The 19815-nt window shown below is 41.4% G+C and overlaps 1 protein-coding gene across 9 annotated transcripts in view; it reads right to left on the bottom strand.

Annotated features, from left to right (window-relative positions):
* The window catches only part of bsk (mitogen-activated protein kinase dJNK), a 383933-nt gene that overhangs the window by 199397 nt on the left and 164721 nt on the right, over positions 1-19815 (bottom strand). The window contains exon 1 of one of the 9 annotated variants that reach the window (XM_083141600.1): positions 16401-16433. The exons of 7 other annotated variants lie outside the window; for them this stretch is intronic. The gene's annotated coding sequence lies outside the window, so the exon portion shown is untranslated. Of the gene's footprint in view, positions 1-16400; positions 16434-19815 lie in introns of those variants that run through there. One more of the 9 variants, XM_083141598.1, reaches the window with a different exon arrangement.

Here is a 19815-nt window from a genome sequence, read left to right as displayed (position 1 = left end):
AGAAAAGCTAGTGTTCCCACCATGACTTTGATATCGAATCGTGGTGTCCAGAAAGCAGGAAACATTCCTCTGGCGCGTTGGAACGAAACGCGCAACATATATGAAATACAGGAAGACGAAGACCTTACCGTTTTCGACGTGAGTGCCGGCGATAAGCTGATCGTTCAAAACACGAGCGAGGTGCCACCCTCTTTGAATCCCATCACGCTGGTGCTTCTCTTCAAACGTAATCTCTAAAAAGAATGTCAAGGCAAGCCATCGTCCAAGAATTGCATAAACCTGCACGCCGCAACTACAAACGTTTGGCTGTGGTAACCAAGGGAATCGACGACCTCTGGGAAAGCGACCTCGTCGAAATGAGTAGCGGCAAGTTAAAAAACCTACATAAATTGAACAAGGGCAACAAGTACCTCCTCACCGTCATAGACACATTTTCGAAATTCGCATGGGCTCTACCTTTGAAGGCGAAAACGGGAACGTGTGTCACGGAAGCATTCAAGACAATTTTTCGCGAAAGCGGCGGCAGACGACCTCGGTTTCTGCACACGGACAAAGGGAAGGAATTTTACAATGCCGTATTCCAAAAGTTTATTCGGAAACACAACGTTCAACATTACTCGACCTTCAGTGACGTCAAGGCCAGCATCGTGGAAAGATTCAATCGCACTCTGAAATCGCGCATGTGGTCACGCTTCACGCTTCAGGGAAGCTACAAGTGGGTCACCATTCTTCCGGAACTTGTTAACAACTATAATCACACACGGCACGGAACGATAGGCATGAAGCCAGCTGACGTTACCAAGTCTGACGAGCAACGTTTAATTTCTAGCGTTTACTGTCCAAAGTACACGCCCACGACAAAAAAAGCTAAATACAAAATTGGAGAACAGGTGAGGGTCAGTAAATTGAAGCGAACGTTCGACAGGGGTTTCACACAAAACTGGAGCACTGAACTTTTTACCGTGGTTCGAGTTCTACCCGGGAACCGTCACACGTATATAATAAAAGACAGTGGCGGTGAAATTTTATTGGGGCGCTTCTACGAGGAGGAACTCTCTAAAACTAAATACCCCGACACGTACCTTATCGAAAAAGTTTTGCGCAAGAGAGGCAACAAACTTTTGGTGAAATGGCTGGGACTTCCGGAAACAAGTTGTATCGATTCAAACGAAGTGATTCTATGAGTACGTGGAATGTTATGAAACGTTTACCTAATTCGGAAAGTGGAACGAAGAAAAAAAACGGTGAATTGCTCCCCGACAGCATCCCCTGTCTGATCGTAGGACCTTCGGGGTGTGGAAAAACGACACTGCTCGTGGACAATTTTCTCCTCGCACCGAATTGGTTAGATTGGAAGAATAGGCACCTGTACGTGTTCTCGAAAAGTTTAGAGCAATCCAAATACCAGCAACTGATGAAACTGTACGATGGTCTGGACATTGCAACGTTCGCCTCGGAAATAAAACCACTCGACGATTGTCGTGAAAATTCAGTCGTTGTGTTCGACGACGCCATCCTGGAAAATCAAAATGAAATTCGCAACTTTTTCACGCAAGGTCGTCACAAAGGAATGGATTGCTTTTACCTAGCTCAAACGTTTTCCAAAATTCCAAAACAGTTAGTACGCGACAACGCTAATTTCATATGTTTGTTTCGTCAAGATCACACCAACCTCAAGCATGCGTACGAAGACTACGTAGGCGGAGACATGAACTACAATCAATTTTCGGAACGCTGCTGCTCTACTTGCTGGAACGGTGACGATTTCGGATTCGCGACGATCGACATGACGAGGAAACCCAACGACGGAAAATACAGAAACAAAATCAACGATTTTCTAAACGTTGCAACGTTGTGAGAAACGACGTGTATAAATAACGTCATGGCGAAACGAAAAATCGAGGACGAAAATCTCAAGTTGCGAAAATACCTCGCGAAACGCTTCAAAGGTTGGAAATCCGAGAATCGCGGATTCTACGAAGAGAAGAAACGTCAGGATCAACCCGTGATCGATGCCATCAGCGGTCTAGGTAAAGAAATTAAAAATGTCACGGAACAAAATAAAAATTTGATCAACGAACTCGTACCGCTCGCAGCTAAAAGTTACGCCGTACCCACGCCTATTTCGAGCATTCCTTCGACACCGTTCGAACTGAAGGATGCACCGGCACGACGTCGAGCCATAGGCAGCACGTCTTCGGATAAAATCGAGTTGGGACCTTTGGCACGAGACTACCTGAGTACGGGGAAATTCGACAAGGATGAAGTGTTCGGATTGTATCCCAGCATGGAAACCAGCGAAGGCGGCGGTGTGGTGTGGAAGATTGGGAAATCGAAGGTGACCTTCGAAGGCAACGACATTAAAGTCAATTTAGGCGACAAGGATAGTTGGAACAGGTATCCGGGTACTGTGGGAACTCGTCGCCAAAAAGCAGCCGAAAGATTACACCGACGAAGATTACCAAAGTTACAAGGAAATTCTGATCATGACGGATGCCTTGTACCAGAACAACGACGCCTCGCAGAATAGGGTGAAATCGAGCAGCGGCGAGAAGTACAAGAATCTCATCAAACCGATTTGGAACCAGGTCAAAACAGGCAGCGGCGTCAAACGCTACAACACGTTACCCAAAGAATTCGTTTGGGTGGACGACGTGAGGAAGCTCGTGGACCGATTGTTGGTGATAGCCGGCGAAGAGAATGCAGGCAACCGTAATTTCTACAACGAGAAGGTTGGCATCGTGGACATGATCAGCACGAAACTTTCCAACTTCATTGTGAACAACGACAAGGGCATAGGTTACCTCATCAAAATCATCAACACGCTGCCTCCTAAATTTTGGAACGTGGCCGAAGGAAAGGGCCTTGTGAACGACATCATCAACAAGTTACCTTTCGAGATGCATCTACCTGGCTACCAGTACTGCGGACCGGGTACCAAACTCGAGAAAAGATTGGAGAGAGGAGACAAGGGTGTGAATCTGTTGGACGCGGCATGCAAAGATCACGACATTGCTTACAACACCACGCAGACGGATCTGGATGCACGTCACGAAGCAGACAGAAAGTTAGAGCACGCAGCTTTCGAAAGATTCGTGAGCAGAGACGCATCGTTGGGTGAACGGGTCGCCGCACTGGGTACCACCATTGCCATGAACACAAAACAAAAATTGGGGTGGGGTATATAAATAACATCCAGTAAAAAAAAACAACATGGCTTGCATAACTGATTTGCCGCACGAACTACTATCTAAAATATTCAAAAAGGTAGTTAACGGAGATGTTAATAAACTTGTGATCGTAGCTAAAACGACGCCGGCATTTCACATGGGATGCGAAATAGTTCTCAAGGACCGTCTTCGGGAGATCAGTGGAATGAGGTGCGGTGATCTCGACACTCTTCTGTCGGCCGCGGGGGAGAAATTGAACGAAAGGTTGGACGAACTGCACGAGGCGAGGCAGGGAAGAAGACGATATACTGATGATTGGCGTAAGTCCAAACAGGAAACTGAAGAAATCATCACGCAAATCATCGCGTTCTCCAAAGCACGAACTTTCTTCCTCTGTTAAAAAAATCTTCGATACAAATCATGAAAAAAAATATATAAATAACACACATCGTGAAAAAAAATAATCTTCGGTATATATAAGTAACACACATCGTGAAAAAAAAATTAAATTTCTCTAACACACACTGAAAATTTCTCTTCTTCGATATGACAACTGAAAAAATGAGTGAGCTCCAAGCATTAAAACAAATGCTAAATTTGTCAGTCGAGTATGTAAAAATTCGGGAATTGGAAGTCGACAAATCTTACACGATAACTTCCGGTTCAATCGTTTCTACCCAGTATGGTCCCAAGGTACGCCTGTTGCTCAACGCACAATACAGTCTATTTTTACCAGATCGATACGCTAACATGTTATCGGACGAGAAGCTATCTATTTTAATCGAGAACAAAACTCGAATCGTGTACAAGGGGACAAAGGAACTTTTTGGCAAGAAAACAAAGCACGTAATAGAATTTGTGTAGCGACTGCGGGGCCGTGAAAAAAAAAATCTCAGAATATTTATATATAAATAACATACCGTAAAAAAACTACACAAGAAAAAATATCAAAATATATATAAATAACATACCGCAAAAATAACCCATAGAGCATCAACATGAAGCCCAAGGGTGTCGTGTACCAGATACCATACTCCAATCTGAAAAATCTAGGTGCTCTTGATGGGTTACTCACCAAGAAACAACGCGAGAAGAAACGTTCTTGCTTGTCGAAAGGACATGGAATGAAATTGCTGCTCAGCACACCTCAATTGAAAAGATTACAGCGTTCGCGGAAACAGCAAAAGATCGGAGGTTTCATATTCAGCATCCCGGCCATCCTGGCAGCATTGGGGGCCGTTGGAAGTTTGGCCGGCGGAAGTGCCGCCATCGCGAAAACCGTCATCGACTCGAAGAAGAACAAGGCCGAGTTGGAAGAACAGAAACGTCACAACCTGGCCATGGAGAAGAAAGAAGGAAAAGGCGTAATGAGAAAGTTTAAAAAAAAGAAACAGAAGCACTCACCAACCGAGACATTGAATCTCTGATCGAACCGTTACGAATCAAATACTTCAGAGGAGTTTTCATGTCCGACTCGCTACCTTCAAGCGTTAAAAGAAGAGAATGTGGAGTAGTTAACTTGGACAATCAAAAAAATCCAGGCACGCATTGGATATGTTACCACAAAAACGATGACAATAACAAAGCATTTGTTTTCGATTCTTTCGGAGGTGTTCCACCTACAAATTTAATTCATTATCTGAAAACAAACAAAACCTCTATATACTACAACGACGAACGCATTCAAAATTTCGGAGACGTGAACTGCGGTCATCTCTGCCTCTCTGTGCTTGTCTTTCTCTCTAAAATAAATAACCCTACGATCGAGGATTTCCAGAAAGCATTGTGGAACCTCAAACAGCATCACTAGGATGGGCGTGTTCCATCTCACGAGCGAATCTTCAATCTTGAAACTCACGCTGCACGACGACATCGTCTATCCTAAATCCGTGGCTCTGCGTGCATTCTACAGCATGTACCTCATACCTAACGTCACGCAGCACAACAACAAAATTAGCGTCGGAAGCGAACACATCGTCGTCACGCCAGGCCAATACAATCTTTCCACTTTGCAAGCTCAGTTACCCAAAGGCACATACCTTTCTCAAAATTCGGTCACGCACAGAGTGGAAATCCTATCCGCGACGGAGACCGTGGACCTGGGCACCATGGGAGAACTTTTAGGTTTCGAGAATGACACAAAACTCGAAGCTGGCATCAAGCACACAGCAACCAACATTCCTAAATTCTTGGCCATAGAGACTCTGAACGTACACTGCAACGTGGCGGAAGGTATGATCACGAAATCCTCGGACGGATTATTAGGAAGTCACAAGCAGACGGGATTCATAGCCACTTTCAAACCAAGTTCCGAGTTCATGGAACCGATCATCTACACGCCCTCTTCGCCGATCTATTTTCCAGTATGTCGCAACCGCATAGACGACATAGAGTTGGTGGTGACGAACGAGAAAGGAGACGTGGTGGATTTCGCAGGTGCCACTACGACGGCCATCGTGGAGATCAACGTATAATAAATAACCATACACGTAAAATGGAGCAAATCGAAAGTTACGAATTGCAATCTTTCCCTCCCAACCGTCGCACGTTCGCCAATCTCAACGAAGCGAACAGGGAGATCGAATACGACCTGGACGTAGGCGACGGGTTCATTCATCCTCACAGAGCGGACCTCTACCTTCAATTCGACGTGGTGAAGAAGGAAAACGGAGACGCATTTCCCGCAGCAGCAAACTTGATACTCGTGGACAACTTCGTGCCTCACCTGTTCTCGCAGGTGGAGGTGAGGAAACATAACAACGTTATCGACAGAATAGATTATCCAGGCATCACGTCGACGGCAGTGGGAACGTTGAAATTATCCAAAACGGACGCAGCATACTATCAGGCGGGAGGATTCGAAGCCGGGACCAAAATATCGACGAAAAGTCACACGGTGCTCTTTCCCATGCGTCTGCTGCCTGGTTTCTTCTCGGACTACAAGGAGATCATGTGGAAGGGAGGACTGAGAGTCACGTTTCGAAGAGCGGCCAACGACAACGACGCACTAATGCGATACGCTACTTTGGGTCCGGACGGCACCACGCCGATAGCCAACACTTTACCCGAAGCAGCGAAATGCGTCATCCGGAGCATGGAATTGAGAATGCCGGTGGTGGAATACGAAACAAACTACGCCCTCAAGTACAAAGCGGAGATCTTGAAAAGTCCGCAGGTGCCAATTCACTTTCACGGTTACCAGTGCGTGCAGAAGATGGCCTCGGGAAGTCACATGGAATTCGACGTGACGACACAGTTCAACAACATACAGTTCGACATGCCAGATTTCGTCGTAGTGATCTTTCAGACCGGGAGGGACAAGAATCAGGAAAAAGATTCCAGCAAGTTCGACGACTGCAAGATCAAGAACGTTTATCTGAAGAACGGTAGGAACGAAGTGTTCCCGCGCGAGAATTACAACCTCGACGTGACCAAAAACGATTACCTCAAACTTTACGAAGCGTTCTCGGCTTACAAACGCGTGACCGAGGGAAGCGTGGACATGTACTACACGCCCAGCGAGTTCAAAGCACGGAGACCCATGACCGTCATCAACACATCTAAGAGAAAGAAGGTTGTGGTCAACGATCGAACCAACATCAAGGTCGTCTGCGAGTTCCACGATGCCTTGCCCGAGGATACCCTATGCAGTGTCATCCTGATTGCAGAGAAGTCCTTCGCCTACGACGTGAAGAACGAGAGGGTCACAGAGCAGTTTTAACAAGTTTTTTTAACATCTTTTCTTGCACAAATAAGAAATTGTTTGTACTGGCACAATTAGTTACAATAGCACAATACGAATTTCACTAGTTCAGATCAGTTACAAATGTCAATTTCATTAGTTATCAGTTACAATATCTTTTTTGCACTATAGCACAAGACAATCAGAAAATTTGCACAAAAAATTTGTTGTTGTTTTTACACGTGAAAATTAACAATAAAATTTCTTTTTTATCGTTTCAGATGCTGTCGAAACATCAAAAACACATACACACACACACTAGAAAAAAAAAGCATGCAACTTTATTTGTAACACACACATATTCTCCATCTTCATCAAGAAAATATTATAATAAACATAATTATTTTTATCTATATCTCACAATAAAACTCTATATCCAAAAATATCACAACATCAAATAACACTAGAGTCGTTAGTACACGTTGCATGCATTACGGAGGTCCTCTGTAGGGTTTCATGGAAGTTTGGGGGGAAAAAATAAAACACGTGAAACCCTACAGAGGTGCGGTAATCTATAACCGCAGCCATTAGAAAACCTTTACTTTTTTGGCTGGGCACCACGCACCCTGGCGAGGTTATAGGGGCCAGGTATCCTAAAAAACAACAATTATTATTTTGTTTGCTTGTTTGCGTCACAATACATACGCGCGCGCGCGTGTGTGTGTGTGTGTGTGTGTGTGTGTGTGTGTGTGTGTGTGTGTGTGTGTGTGTGTGTGTGTGTGTGTGTGTGTGTGTGTGTGTGTGTGTGTGGTACATCGTTCCCTCCCCGAGAGAGAGGTTTACGAAGGTCACGATATATAAACATTTGGCCCCGTTGATTCCAGCACTCCAACTTCATTTCTAATGTTGACGACAATATTCTAAAGGTAGAGAGAATGAGAAAATAAGAGAATGAGAGAATGAGAGAATAAGAGAATGAGAGAATAAGAAAATAAAAAAATAAGAGAATGAGAGAATGAGAAGAAAGGTTTACAAAGGTTACGATATATAAACATTTGGTCCCGGACTTGGAAAATTACGATAAGATGCACTCATTCTTCAAAAAATAAGAAAATAAGAAAATGAGAAGATGAGAAGATGAGAAGATGAGAGGAGAGGTTTACGAAGGTCACGATATATAAACATTTGGTCCCAGACTTGCAAAATTACGATAAGGTGCACTCATCTTTCAAAAAATAAGAAAATAAGAGAATAAGAAAATGAGAGAATGAGAGAAAGATGAGAGGATGAGAGGAGAATGAGAGGAAGATGAGAGAATAAGAGAAGAATGAGAGAGATGAGAAGGATGAGAGGATGAGAGCTCATCTTTCACTCATCACTGCCTTTTTGCGCCCGTGAAATATCGTCAGCGCAATAAATAAGACGCGGAACGGGGAGAGAAAGTGAGTTTTTCAACTTTTTGTGGTCGTTTGGTCAAGAAATCAAAGTTGTTGTGGGATGCACATTTTTTATCTACTAAGGAAGATGAGATTTCTAGGATATTAACCACTCTACTGTACTCTGCTATCGACGTGCACGGTAGAATGCACGAAATCATTTACGTAACAATCGGAATTTTCAAAAAAAAAAAAAAAAAAAAAAAAAAAAAAAAAAAAAAGTAAGATGAGGCTTCTATTTGGTGGAAGCACGGAGATAACAGATGGGAGCAGAATCGGAAAAGCGTCACAGCCGAGCAGCCAATCACAAATTCATTCGAAATCATTTCGATTCGATAACAGGCTTGCATGCAGGGTTGCTTCGATTCCCATGCAACTGATTCTCTTTTTTCACGACGCGAGATTCGAAAAGAAAAAAAAAGGTTAAATCTAGGGTTCCCGTAACACGTCCCAAACCATCATAGAATTGCGAGGTGAGCGATATCAAATTCGCTCCTACTGTATAATAAGGCACGGTTGGGCATTATATTCCAACAACAACATTCATTCAGTTTCCGTGACGGGAAACCCATTTAACAGGCAGTTTCCAGGAATTGCAAACGTACCCAGGGGACAACAGAGCTAATTACCTCTTTGTACGGATAAAATTCGGAAATTTCCGAAACCAGGAAAAATTCTTACAGAATGATATACACACTCTCACGCCCTGATATAAAAAGCTAAAAATACATTTTCAAAACTAGTGAGCATGTGTGACTATAACATAACATTTCTTCCAAATTTATGAGCATGCAATGTTAATTAGACATTAACAATTGCCTGGTGCTTTTAAACTCTACTTTTTCTAACACTAACAGTTGGGCTGAAAAGTTCATAGGCTGACTCATAGATGGCGTTACTAGAATTAAATCCATGTGATTTTTACTTAGTACTAACCTTCAACAGATACGTGTATAAATTTCACAGCTGCCGGATAATTAGTTCGTGAGATATAGCATTGTGAGTGAAGCAGCTTTTGTTATTGTGAAAAAATGGATAGAAAAGAATTTCGTGTGTTAATAAAGCATTGCTTTTTGGCGAAAAAAAATACTGTTGAAGCCAAGGCTTGGCTTGATAAACATTATTCGGACTCTGCACCAGGAAAATCAACCGTTGAGAAGTGGTTTGCTAAATTTAAACGAGGCGAAATGAGCATCGAATACGATGCACGCAGTGGACGCCCCAAAGAGGCTGTTACCGACGAAAACATCAAAAAAGTCCACAAAAAAATTTTAAATGATCGTAAAGTGAAGTTGATCGAGATAGCCGAGACTTTAAAAATATCAAAGGAACGTGTTGGACATATTGTGCAGGAATATTTGAACATGCGAAAGCTGTGTGCAAAATGGGTGCCGCGCGTGCTCACAATCGATCAAAAGCAACAACGTTTTGATGATTCGGAGCAATGTTTAGCGATATTCAACCGTAATAAACACGAATTTTTCCGTCGATATATTACAATGGATGAAACATGGCTCCATAACTACACTCCAGAGTCCAATCGACAGTCAACCGAGTGGACTGCACGTGATGAACCGAATCCAAAGCGTGGAAAGACGCAACAGTCGGCTGGCAAGGTTATGGCATCAGTATTCTGGGATGCGCATGGTATTATATTCATCGATTACCTCAAAAAGGGCCAGACCATCAACAGCGATTATTACATAGCGTTGTTGGAGCGTTTAAAGGATGAAATCACGAAAAAACGGCCCCATTTGAAGAAGAAAAAAGTGCTGTTTCATCAAGACAATGCACCGTGTCACAAATCAATGAAAACGATGGCAAAATTATATGAATTAGACTACGAATTGCTTCCCCATCCACCATATTCTCCAGATCTGGCCCCCAGTGACTTTTTCCTGTTTGCAGACCTTAAAAGAATGCTCGCTGGAAAGAAATTTAGCACTGATGAAGAGGTAATCGCCGAAACTGAGGCCTATTTTGAGGCTAAAGAGAAATCGTACTATAAAAATGGCATCGAAAAATTGTATGACCGCTATAATCGTTGTATCGCCCTCGAAGGCAACTATATTGAATAATAAAATCGAATTTTGTCAAAAAAATATTTTTTACTATGTTAGCCTACGAACTTTTCAGCCCAACTGTTACGTTTCGAGTGAGTCCATCTTCTCTCGTCTTCTTCCCGACGGTGGGGATTGAAGCTTCGACAGACTTGTAATTTAAAAATCAGGTGCGGTAACCAATTGCTTCAAGGCGATCCGAATTTCGACCAGGACTCGAACCCAGGTCTCTGGCAGACCAAGTTAGCTTACCAAGCCAGCCTTGCCTACGTCTGACATTCGCTATCGCTGTTTTACCTGCAGTCTGGAATATTCTCTCTCTCTCTCTCTCTCTCTCTCTCTCTCTCTCTCTCTCTCTCTCTCTCTCTCTCTCTCTCTCTCTCTCTCTCTCTCTCTCTCTCTGTGTGTGTGTGTGTGTGTGTGTGTGTGTGTGTGTGTGTGTGTGTGTGTGTGTGTGTGAATATAGAATGCATGTATTATTTGAAGGGTTCGGGTGTAAAACATGGTAAGTGACATTTTGTTAAATTTTTAGTTACAAAGTAAAATGTGCAATCCTTCAATTTTCGTGTGAAAATGCCATGTCATACAATTTGCATTGGACTCAGTGAAACTTTCTTAAATTGGTATACACAACAAGAAAACAATTTATCTACAGTATAGCTTCTAATAACCTTTTTTCTTCATGAACTCAGAAATGACCAAAATTTCACTTACCATGTTTTACACCCGAGCCCTTCATGTGTGTTCCTCTCAATTACAAAATTTACTGCAACCTATCTTCTAAATTAACACTTGAGTCAATATTATAGTAATTGTCACTATTTTAGTTATTAACTTGCCACCGTGAATAAACTCGAAGATTTACACTGAAGTAAAATAACTAGCTAATCATATTCTCAACCCGACTTCATTCACATGCTTACGTTAGGAACACTTCAAATAAATAAAGAAGTCGCGAAGTGGATTAACAGAAATGAATACGAGGGCTTTTGGCTTTGGTTATAAAGTCTTTGAAAACTGTACGTGTCTATCCCTTGTATAAAATTGTTTTCCGCATCCCGGGAACAGTATCGCATTTTATACTAGCAAGACTACTCAGATCTTCTGTTTTCTTAAGTGGAGTTACATTACAGTTAACGGTTGCACTCTATAGGTCTTTTCTACTCTTGCGGCGGGAGCCCTACATGCTGGCGACAAGAAAAGCAACAGCCTGTAGAACGAGGTGGTGGAAGCCAAGACTACTAGAAGGAAAGGCTGGGGTCAGACACGCCTCTTTTCGCGACTGCCGTGGGTGTGACGTCATGGGCGGACAAAACCCAGCTGTGTCTTTACCCCTTACGGAAAGAAACGTGGAAAGGCTGATCTGTTTTGTTCTTTTCGCTCCTTTTTTCTTGTATTTCTGGATTGTTGGGTTCAGGGTACGAAATCCTGGAGTGGACGAGGGGGATTTCCCCCCACCAATAATAATCTTGGCCTGAAAAATTCCCCCACCAAAAATTTCCCGGGGGGACAGTTTTTGTTATAACAAAGAAAAGATAAGCAATTACTTTTAATTTCAAATATACCTTACTAACAATAATATAAAACACACACAAATTAGTGTGGCTGTGAGTGTTGAATGCTTTCTCTCTCAAGAGATCACTAACAAATCTACATCAATACGCACAATAAAAGTAAAACAAGAATGCAAAACAATAATAACTATGAAATCTAATTGATTTATATTAACATACTGCACAAGCTAAACAAAAACTTACACATAATAAAACCACTTAACTGCCATAATTTATTAACATCTTTAACCGGTTAGTAATGGAATTAGTTAGCTGCTTTACACTATCTGATATGTATGAAAGTAACAAATTAATTTCTAATTAATAATCATAATAATTATTTTAATTGAGTAATTTATTTTTATTTTAATAACATTGAAAAATATGTACATCGTATAATTCGCACATATGTTTGTGGGGGGGGTTTAGGTTAAGAAGTTTCTCCCCCTCACCAGTTTTCAATGATTTCGCACCCTGGTGGGTTGTAGGGTGCTGCAGTTTACAATGCCTTCAGTGAAGTGTTGCGACGTGTCGTAATCTCAGATGAAAAAATAAAAACAGCGGGTGACAATATATAACTGAACACATCGCATCTAACGAGACTTGTTAGTGGATTGCAATACCAGTAGTCTCATTACACAACATCAGACTACCATACACTTAAATTGGGTTACAATTATTAGAATAAAAAATAATAATATTATAATTTATAATAAAGGCTCTCACGAGTATAGTAAGATAAAAACTGCAAGCATATACCCCCAATTTAATATCCTGCCCCACCAAAATTCCTATGTCAATTTTAGGTTCACTGTCGGTATTGAAGAGTTAAATCTCGACCTCCTCCAAATAATTTAATTCTCAATCGCCACACCAAAATTCCGACAACAGTCTAAGCGCAACAGTAATTAATACTCAAGACTTGGCTATCTCCCATCCTAGTGCTCAATTTCCTTACTATAGAGTTGGAAACTTCCCCAACCAAGGGTAATTCCACATCAGAATTCATGATAAAAATTTAAGGTTTAATATGTAATAGCTGGATATTGTGCACCTCAAATAGATATACCGTGTTGCCGAGAGGCGACACTGGTATGTCTCGTCGCGTGAAAATTCCATCTCTTCTCGTGTCTAGTCTCGTTAACAACACTAATAATACATAGTAACTGTTATAATTCCCTTGGAAATACACAACTTGCTATTTATATACGAGTGATGCTTAAATGACAACGTAGTTCAACTTCCGTCCTCCATTGTTCTATTATTTATTCAGTCAAATTTTCATCACAATCGCCCCCCCCCCCCCAAAGTTAAGTGGACGCAACCAGCTTTCACATACCCGCCTGTGGGCACCCCTGTTCGACATCCCACTGATTATATATATATATATATATATATATAAAGTCGAAAGTTGTTTAAAGTGTTTGTGACATAATACACACGAAACTTCCTCACATTCCTCCCTGTGTAGTTCAAAGATTCATAAGACTCACAACTGTAATCTGAATAAGAAAAATTAATGATGAAATAAATATCAATAGTCGAAGCAAAGTTACCAAATTTGAAGAAGTTAAGTGAAAACAGCTCCTCTCTCACTCCTAAAAGAGAGCAATAGATGAGGTTGTTTTCTTTTACATATTCAACTTATCCATAATTTTGGCTTTCTGCCTTTCTTTATTTAACAAAACGCATGACCAGGCATATTAATTTCAATTTTACATGAAACTTTAGGTTTCAGAGAGAAATGTGACGACCTAAAAACTACCGATTCAATACATACGTTAATAGCTGTATAATCCAATTCTGAAGACATACAATATCTCGGATCCTAAGTGAACCTGTATATTCAGTCCCAGCTAGCTTCTGGGCATAATGACGGCTCTTTTTTGTTCATAATTTCTGCATTGATTCCGCTGCGAAACCGTGGCGCGGAGCGATCTGTCCGCCCGTGACGTCACGCCTGACGTCAAGGACCACGTGATCAGGTATGGCCCCAGCCTTCCTTCTAATAGTCTTGGGTGGAAGCACCTTCTCCCCTCGACGTCGTAACTTTCGGCGCCACCGTTGTTGTCTGGTTGGGTTCTGCGTATTCCCCGTTCCCCACTTCCCTTGCCAGCATGAGGGCCTCCTGCCGTAAGAGTAGAAAAGGCCTGTAGCATCATATAGTACAACTCTCTCCACAACAACCTTGCTACAATTATCAGAACATTGCACAGGCAACTTTATATGGAAAGTTGACTTGAAAGGAAATTTGCTACACTGAAAAAAGTAGCAACAAGGGTCTATCCTAGAGGCAATACTGTTATGTTATGATTGCATTCGCCGTGATAATCAATTTACTAATCTGCATGTAGAATTCTTCAACTGCCAGACAGAAATATTATAAGTTTATGGCCAAAAATATCTTCCTTGGTAAGGGTACTATATACTCCCTTTCTAGTGGAGAATATGCGCTTTATCCCGACAAAGGTTTCGGACGCGGATATTCATTTTGTGCCCCTTGGTCAACTTGGCTTCACTATCATTCACCTTCGCCATCGCGATTAACGGAAAGGCAGAAATCAACGTCAAATAACAATTACCAACAACAAAACGCACAATATACATTTAACTCGGTGACAATAGTAACGGAAATATGAAACTGGATTGGCTAAAATTAAAATGTCAATATTGTCTTGGAATGCTAAAAAAGGTTGACATTGGATTAAATTAACAAGCAAACGAACGTAATCCTTGCATAAATTGGACATTTGACTCGACCAGTGTGAAAATATTAGAACAGAGTATTAGGGAAAGCATTGAATGTTGAAAATGGAATGATCAATAGATCGCCATTAGACAATTCCCTGGAGGGAACTAACCTGTTTAGAAACTATATTTTTTCCTTATTAAAAAAAACGAGGAACGAAAATAGTAGATTTTTCTTCGCGCGTGCAATGTATACGGGATGAAACCGGAAGCGACCGTACGTAAGCTCCGTAATCTACCCGGAGTGCTTGTGTTTGGGATTAACCCGGAGAACTGTCAATTTACGTTCTCGCTTACAGCTCTAAGCTCCCGCCATGCGGGGTCACTCGCAATCAGCACGGGAGAGCAGTAGTCTTCATATCCCAACTGCGGAGTGGAGTGGGATAAATTGGGCTGCGTGGCTATGGTTCGGCATCGCCTTTCATTCTCAACAAATCCTTTACATTCAGTTCGGAAGGCGAGAACTGCCTTCTGGTGGCCTTTATTATATTTTGCTGATTGGAGAAGGTTACGTAATTTAGAACTACATAATTTGTATTCCTGAGCAGATATTATTACAATAATTAAATCAAGACGACTTAGGTCAGCAGGAAAGAAGGGAAAGGGAAGAAGAGTTTACAGGATTCTTGTTGGGAAACCTGATGGTAAGAGACCTGAAGAAGGCCAAGACGAAGATGGGAGGTATAACGTTGAGATGGACCTAAAGGATATCGGTAAGGATGGAAAAGATTGGATGGATCTTGTCCAGCATTGGGACAGATGGGAGGCTTGTGTTGCTGCAGCCATAAACCTTCGGCTTAAAGAAGGCTAGAGAGTTAGTTGGTTATTTAGATTGCATTAACGACCCACTCCATAAAAGTGCATATTTATGGAAGAAGGACCCCGCATATTCGGCATTCGCCATATTTTTGTCAATCGCTTTTTCTCTACTTATATTTTTTTAGATTTCTTGTCTTTTTTTTTTTGTTCTTTCACATTTGTATTATTTTATGACTACTATTACTACAATGAGTATATTTCTAATTATAGGTATGTGCGAAATTATTATATTTCTCTTTAGTATTTTATATCTGTATTTATGTATTATCACATTATGTACACTAATATTTTCTTATGTAGCTCATGATAAGGGTTAGATGGTAGAGCAGCCGCCACCGCTGAATCTCACCCACCAAATAAATGAATAATTACGTTTATTGTTTATTATTGTTTAGTATGATCCGCACCACTCTCTCATCGCATAGGGCAATCAACGAGGGGAGTTCCAGTACAGGTTTCGGAGCTTTCGAGATGCATATATTACCTGCATACATTATTAATACTTTACGCTATAGACTTCAAGACACCTTGAAGTGTGCACCTACGGCACGCAGAATTCTACACTAAAATGTAATGCTGAGTCAAAACCAAATTGGCAACGAACAAAAGAACTCTCTCGTAGAACTGAAAGCACTCACAATCATTTGCGAAAATTCTAACGAACTTTAAACTAATTGACTGAACAATGAAATTTAATGTGTAATGACAAATTTCTACATAACAACAGGTAAACTTCCTTTCACAACAGCGTCGGAAATCTACGGACAACCTAGATGAATCATAGCCAGACACTTTCCTCACAATTGAAATCGCTCTGTTCTACGTCGTACGGGATTTTAAAAAAGACATACATAAAAGCAGCAGAATATACCAGGTCATTCATATGATAACTCATTCTACACTAACATAAGGATTTGAAATTAGTACGGTACCTTACTTGCACAGCCAGTATTTCTTAATTTCCGCAGCACCCAGTGAACAAAACCATAAATACGATGGTTATACGAACCTGAAAATAAATAAAATAAATTAATATCGAATACCTTTTAATAAAATCACACTACATACAAAGATTAAAACCATCCTTCATTACCACTGGAGTAGCCGACAACAAAATTAATTCTTGAAGGTTATGGTAAACGTTATTTTATTCGCTACTGGGTTAAACAACTTTCTTCATATCGGGTACGCAGCAGGAGGGGGATTTGCACTACGCTATCCTAGTCTACAGCCTAGGGAGCGCACAAAAATTAGACGCTGAAGGGGCAGAACTGACAAAATACCATCGACTATTAAAATTCCTTAATGTTGTGATAATTGCAAAATAAAACAACATTTCAAGTCTTTTTAGTTGCTTATTTCATGGAAGATGCTAAAAGGAAAGAGTTTCTGGCGTTTACATTACTTCTTACATCAGATGTGTCTAACGTATATTTCAAAATTTACAAGTGTTATTAATACACAATATGCAATTAGTGGAAGTTAAGTAACACAATAACAAAATTGTTAATAATAATAATGTCGGCAGGGCCCAAAACAAAGATAGCCTAGGGGCCCACCTTCTATAAATCCCCCTGGTGCGCAGTCGCTTACAACTCTGTTACTATGAAAGGCAATTTCTATATTCGTTACCTCAACATTTTATTGCAAGAAAAAATACATCCCACGCTTCATGAACAATTTTATATTCTATAAAATTATAATCACCATCTACACAATTTATATTAGAAGTGGTTTTGCAAATGACAGAAGATAACCACGAGAGAGTCGTAGGTGAACAATTCTACGTACACAATTTCTCACACTGCATATCGCGTTAAACATTGATAATTCTGAGCAGTCCCACAGCTCAAAGTTTGTCTAAGGGAGCTTTCACACCTTAGCAACAAGCGACACGACTCTCTTGATAACAGCCTCTCAGAAATAAATGCAACCTTTCGAATCGAAGCGACACTGCAAGCTGCACGTGTCGTTGTAGCTTGCGTGTCGAGCGGACTGGGCTGTTTTCTCAATACCGTGCGTCGTGTCGCCTCAGTTTGTTGTTCGCGCACGCGCAATGAATGTTCACACACAAGCGAGAGGCGACACGTGAGGATTTCACCAATCGAACGAAGGCTTGTGCCGCCGGTCATGCCTCTACGATGTGAAACTTTACTGCTGATTGGCTCGCTCCCAAGAAACACGTGTCGCCTGTCGCTTCAGTGTGAATTCTCCCTTAGATTGAAGGGGCCGGTTTCGCTATTAGTCTGTAGCTTGTGGCTTCGCTCTGAAAGCTAAGGTTCACTTTAGATGAGTTCCAATGAGATGCACACCTCGAGTATTAATTCTAATTAAGTTACATGAAATTGATATTCCGCGAGTTCAAGGTAACAACTAAACGTAAAATTTATTACCTCTGGGATTATTTTTTATTCCATTTTCCTTGTACTCAAAACACACTACATCGCTCTTCTCGAACGACATAAAGCGACGCGGCGAACCAGCGTGGTTCTCACAAGAGTTGACAACCACATTTAGTGTCTAGAAAAAGTAATTAATAACAATTTGGCGCGAAGCTATTTGCACGTTTAACATTATGTGGGACGAAACCGCATACCTAAAATCCACGCCTGTAAACTGAAAAGAGATTTGTACAGGACTCCTCAAGGGTAATGCAGTACAACAGGAAGGTCAAAATCGCGGGCCCCACCAGTCCTTGCTGAGAGACACGCTATTGTTCCGTGTGTGTAATATAATCCATACGCCTACAGGGTGAAACATATTTACTTGGAATATCACATTTCACTATTTTCTCATTGAAAAGGACTGCGACAAGTTTGGCACAAAACTTGTTTGGAAAATAATGGTTTCATGCATAGGTTCGTAGCGTTTTTTTTCATCGTGGCAAAAGTATTTTTATTTGATACTAATTTGAGATGAACAAAAGACATAAATTAATCAGTAATGTCTTTTCCTTCATTGTCTACGAATGCCTACCAACGCTGGGGCAGTGTTTCAATTCAACGCCTGAAGAAATCAGCTGATTCGGGGTTCAAAGTGTCGTCAAGCCAAGTTGAAGAGCATTTTCGTTACCAAAGGAGTTTCCTTGAAGATTGATCAGGGTGGCCACTCTAGAGCCATGATAAAAAAATTCAAGTTTAATTCCCGTCTTTCAAAGCGAACTTTCCAAAAACTCAACGGTACAAGCAGATGCTTTCTCTTATTTCAACCTTACGTATTACAGCCTCTCACCAGCACCCCCCCCCCTCACCCCCAACATAAATATATTAACAATATAAAGGTTTGTGAGATTCCATTGTATCCAAAAATTCTAATTCAATTCAATTAATATATAATAGGCTCCGGTACCCCTTTCTACACCCTCGATTTCAGGCACATTTCAAATATTTTCGTGAAAATATTTACTTCCTCATAACAAACAGTGTTTGCAAATAGCGCGGAAGTTAATTTTTAGACCTATGTGCTACGAAACTTACGTTTCTTATAAAATTAAAATTCCTTGCGTAACGATAAAAATGTTTTTCAGAACTTCTATGATGGCGGATGATGGATTCACGTTTGAAACAATGTCTGAGGAAAGTAAAATCGGTACATTCGAGAAGAATATGCCTGCACGTCACAGCGGAGTGTCCAGCCCGTGCAGAAAATGGCCATGAGTGAGACGGCGGCCGTAGGCCGGGAGCGCACAAACCAAAGGCTGCGTGCGCTTGTGGTTAAAAATGCATACCACGAACGCACAAAATCCATGGCGATGTTGCCACGTTGTGTCGACTGTTTTTGCCTTTCAAGGGACCCCGCCTGGGTCCTTATAAGTTGACATATTATGTCTCATATATTATGTGAATGACTATATTCATAACACCCTATTCTATTTAAATAACCTTACTATCTGATAAAAGAATTTGGCCTCGTAAGACGGGCAATGCATCGCTCCAGAAGGAGGGAGACACCAGCAGACCCCAGAGACATCGAAGCTAACCTAGCCATTACACAATCATAGATGTGGCATCGCAGCATTCGATGTTGTGCGCTCGTGGCACCTTTCATATACCACAAGCGCACACTTTCACATTTTTGTGCGCTAGTGGACTGCACCCGAGACAGTTGTGTCCAATTCGAAGGCGAGTTCAAATTAACTCTTCTCGATGGGAGGAACGGGATGAGAAACGCCATGAACCAATGGTGAGCTTGTTACCAGTTACCTCGTCCGACTCTCCCTGGCGCATAGTGATTTGCGTCCCACTTTAAACTATAGGTCCGGTCTCGATTAGCCTATCTGCGCATAAAAGTGGACTCAAAACACCATCTCAAAGAACACATATACCCAGGACGGGATTCGAACACGGA

This window comes from Lepisma saccharinum, chromosome 20, assembly GCF_977018435.1.
Source record: "Lepisma saccharinum chromosome 20, izLepSacc3.1, whole genome shotgun sequence".
NCBI classification, from domain to species: domain Eukaryota; kingdom Metazoa; phylum Arthropoda; class Insecta; order Zygentoma; family Lepismatidae; genus Lepisma; species Lepisma saccharinum.
Note: the sequence above shows the minus strand (reverse complement) of the source record. Positions and strands in the feature narration are given on the sequence as shown.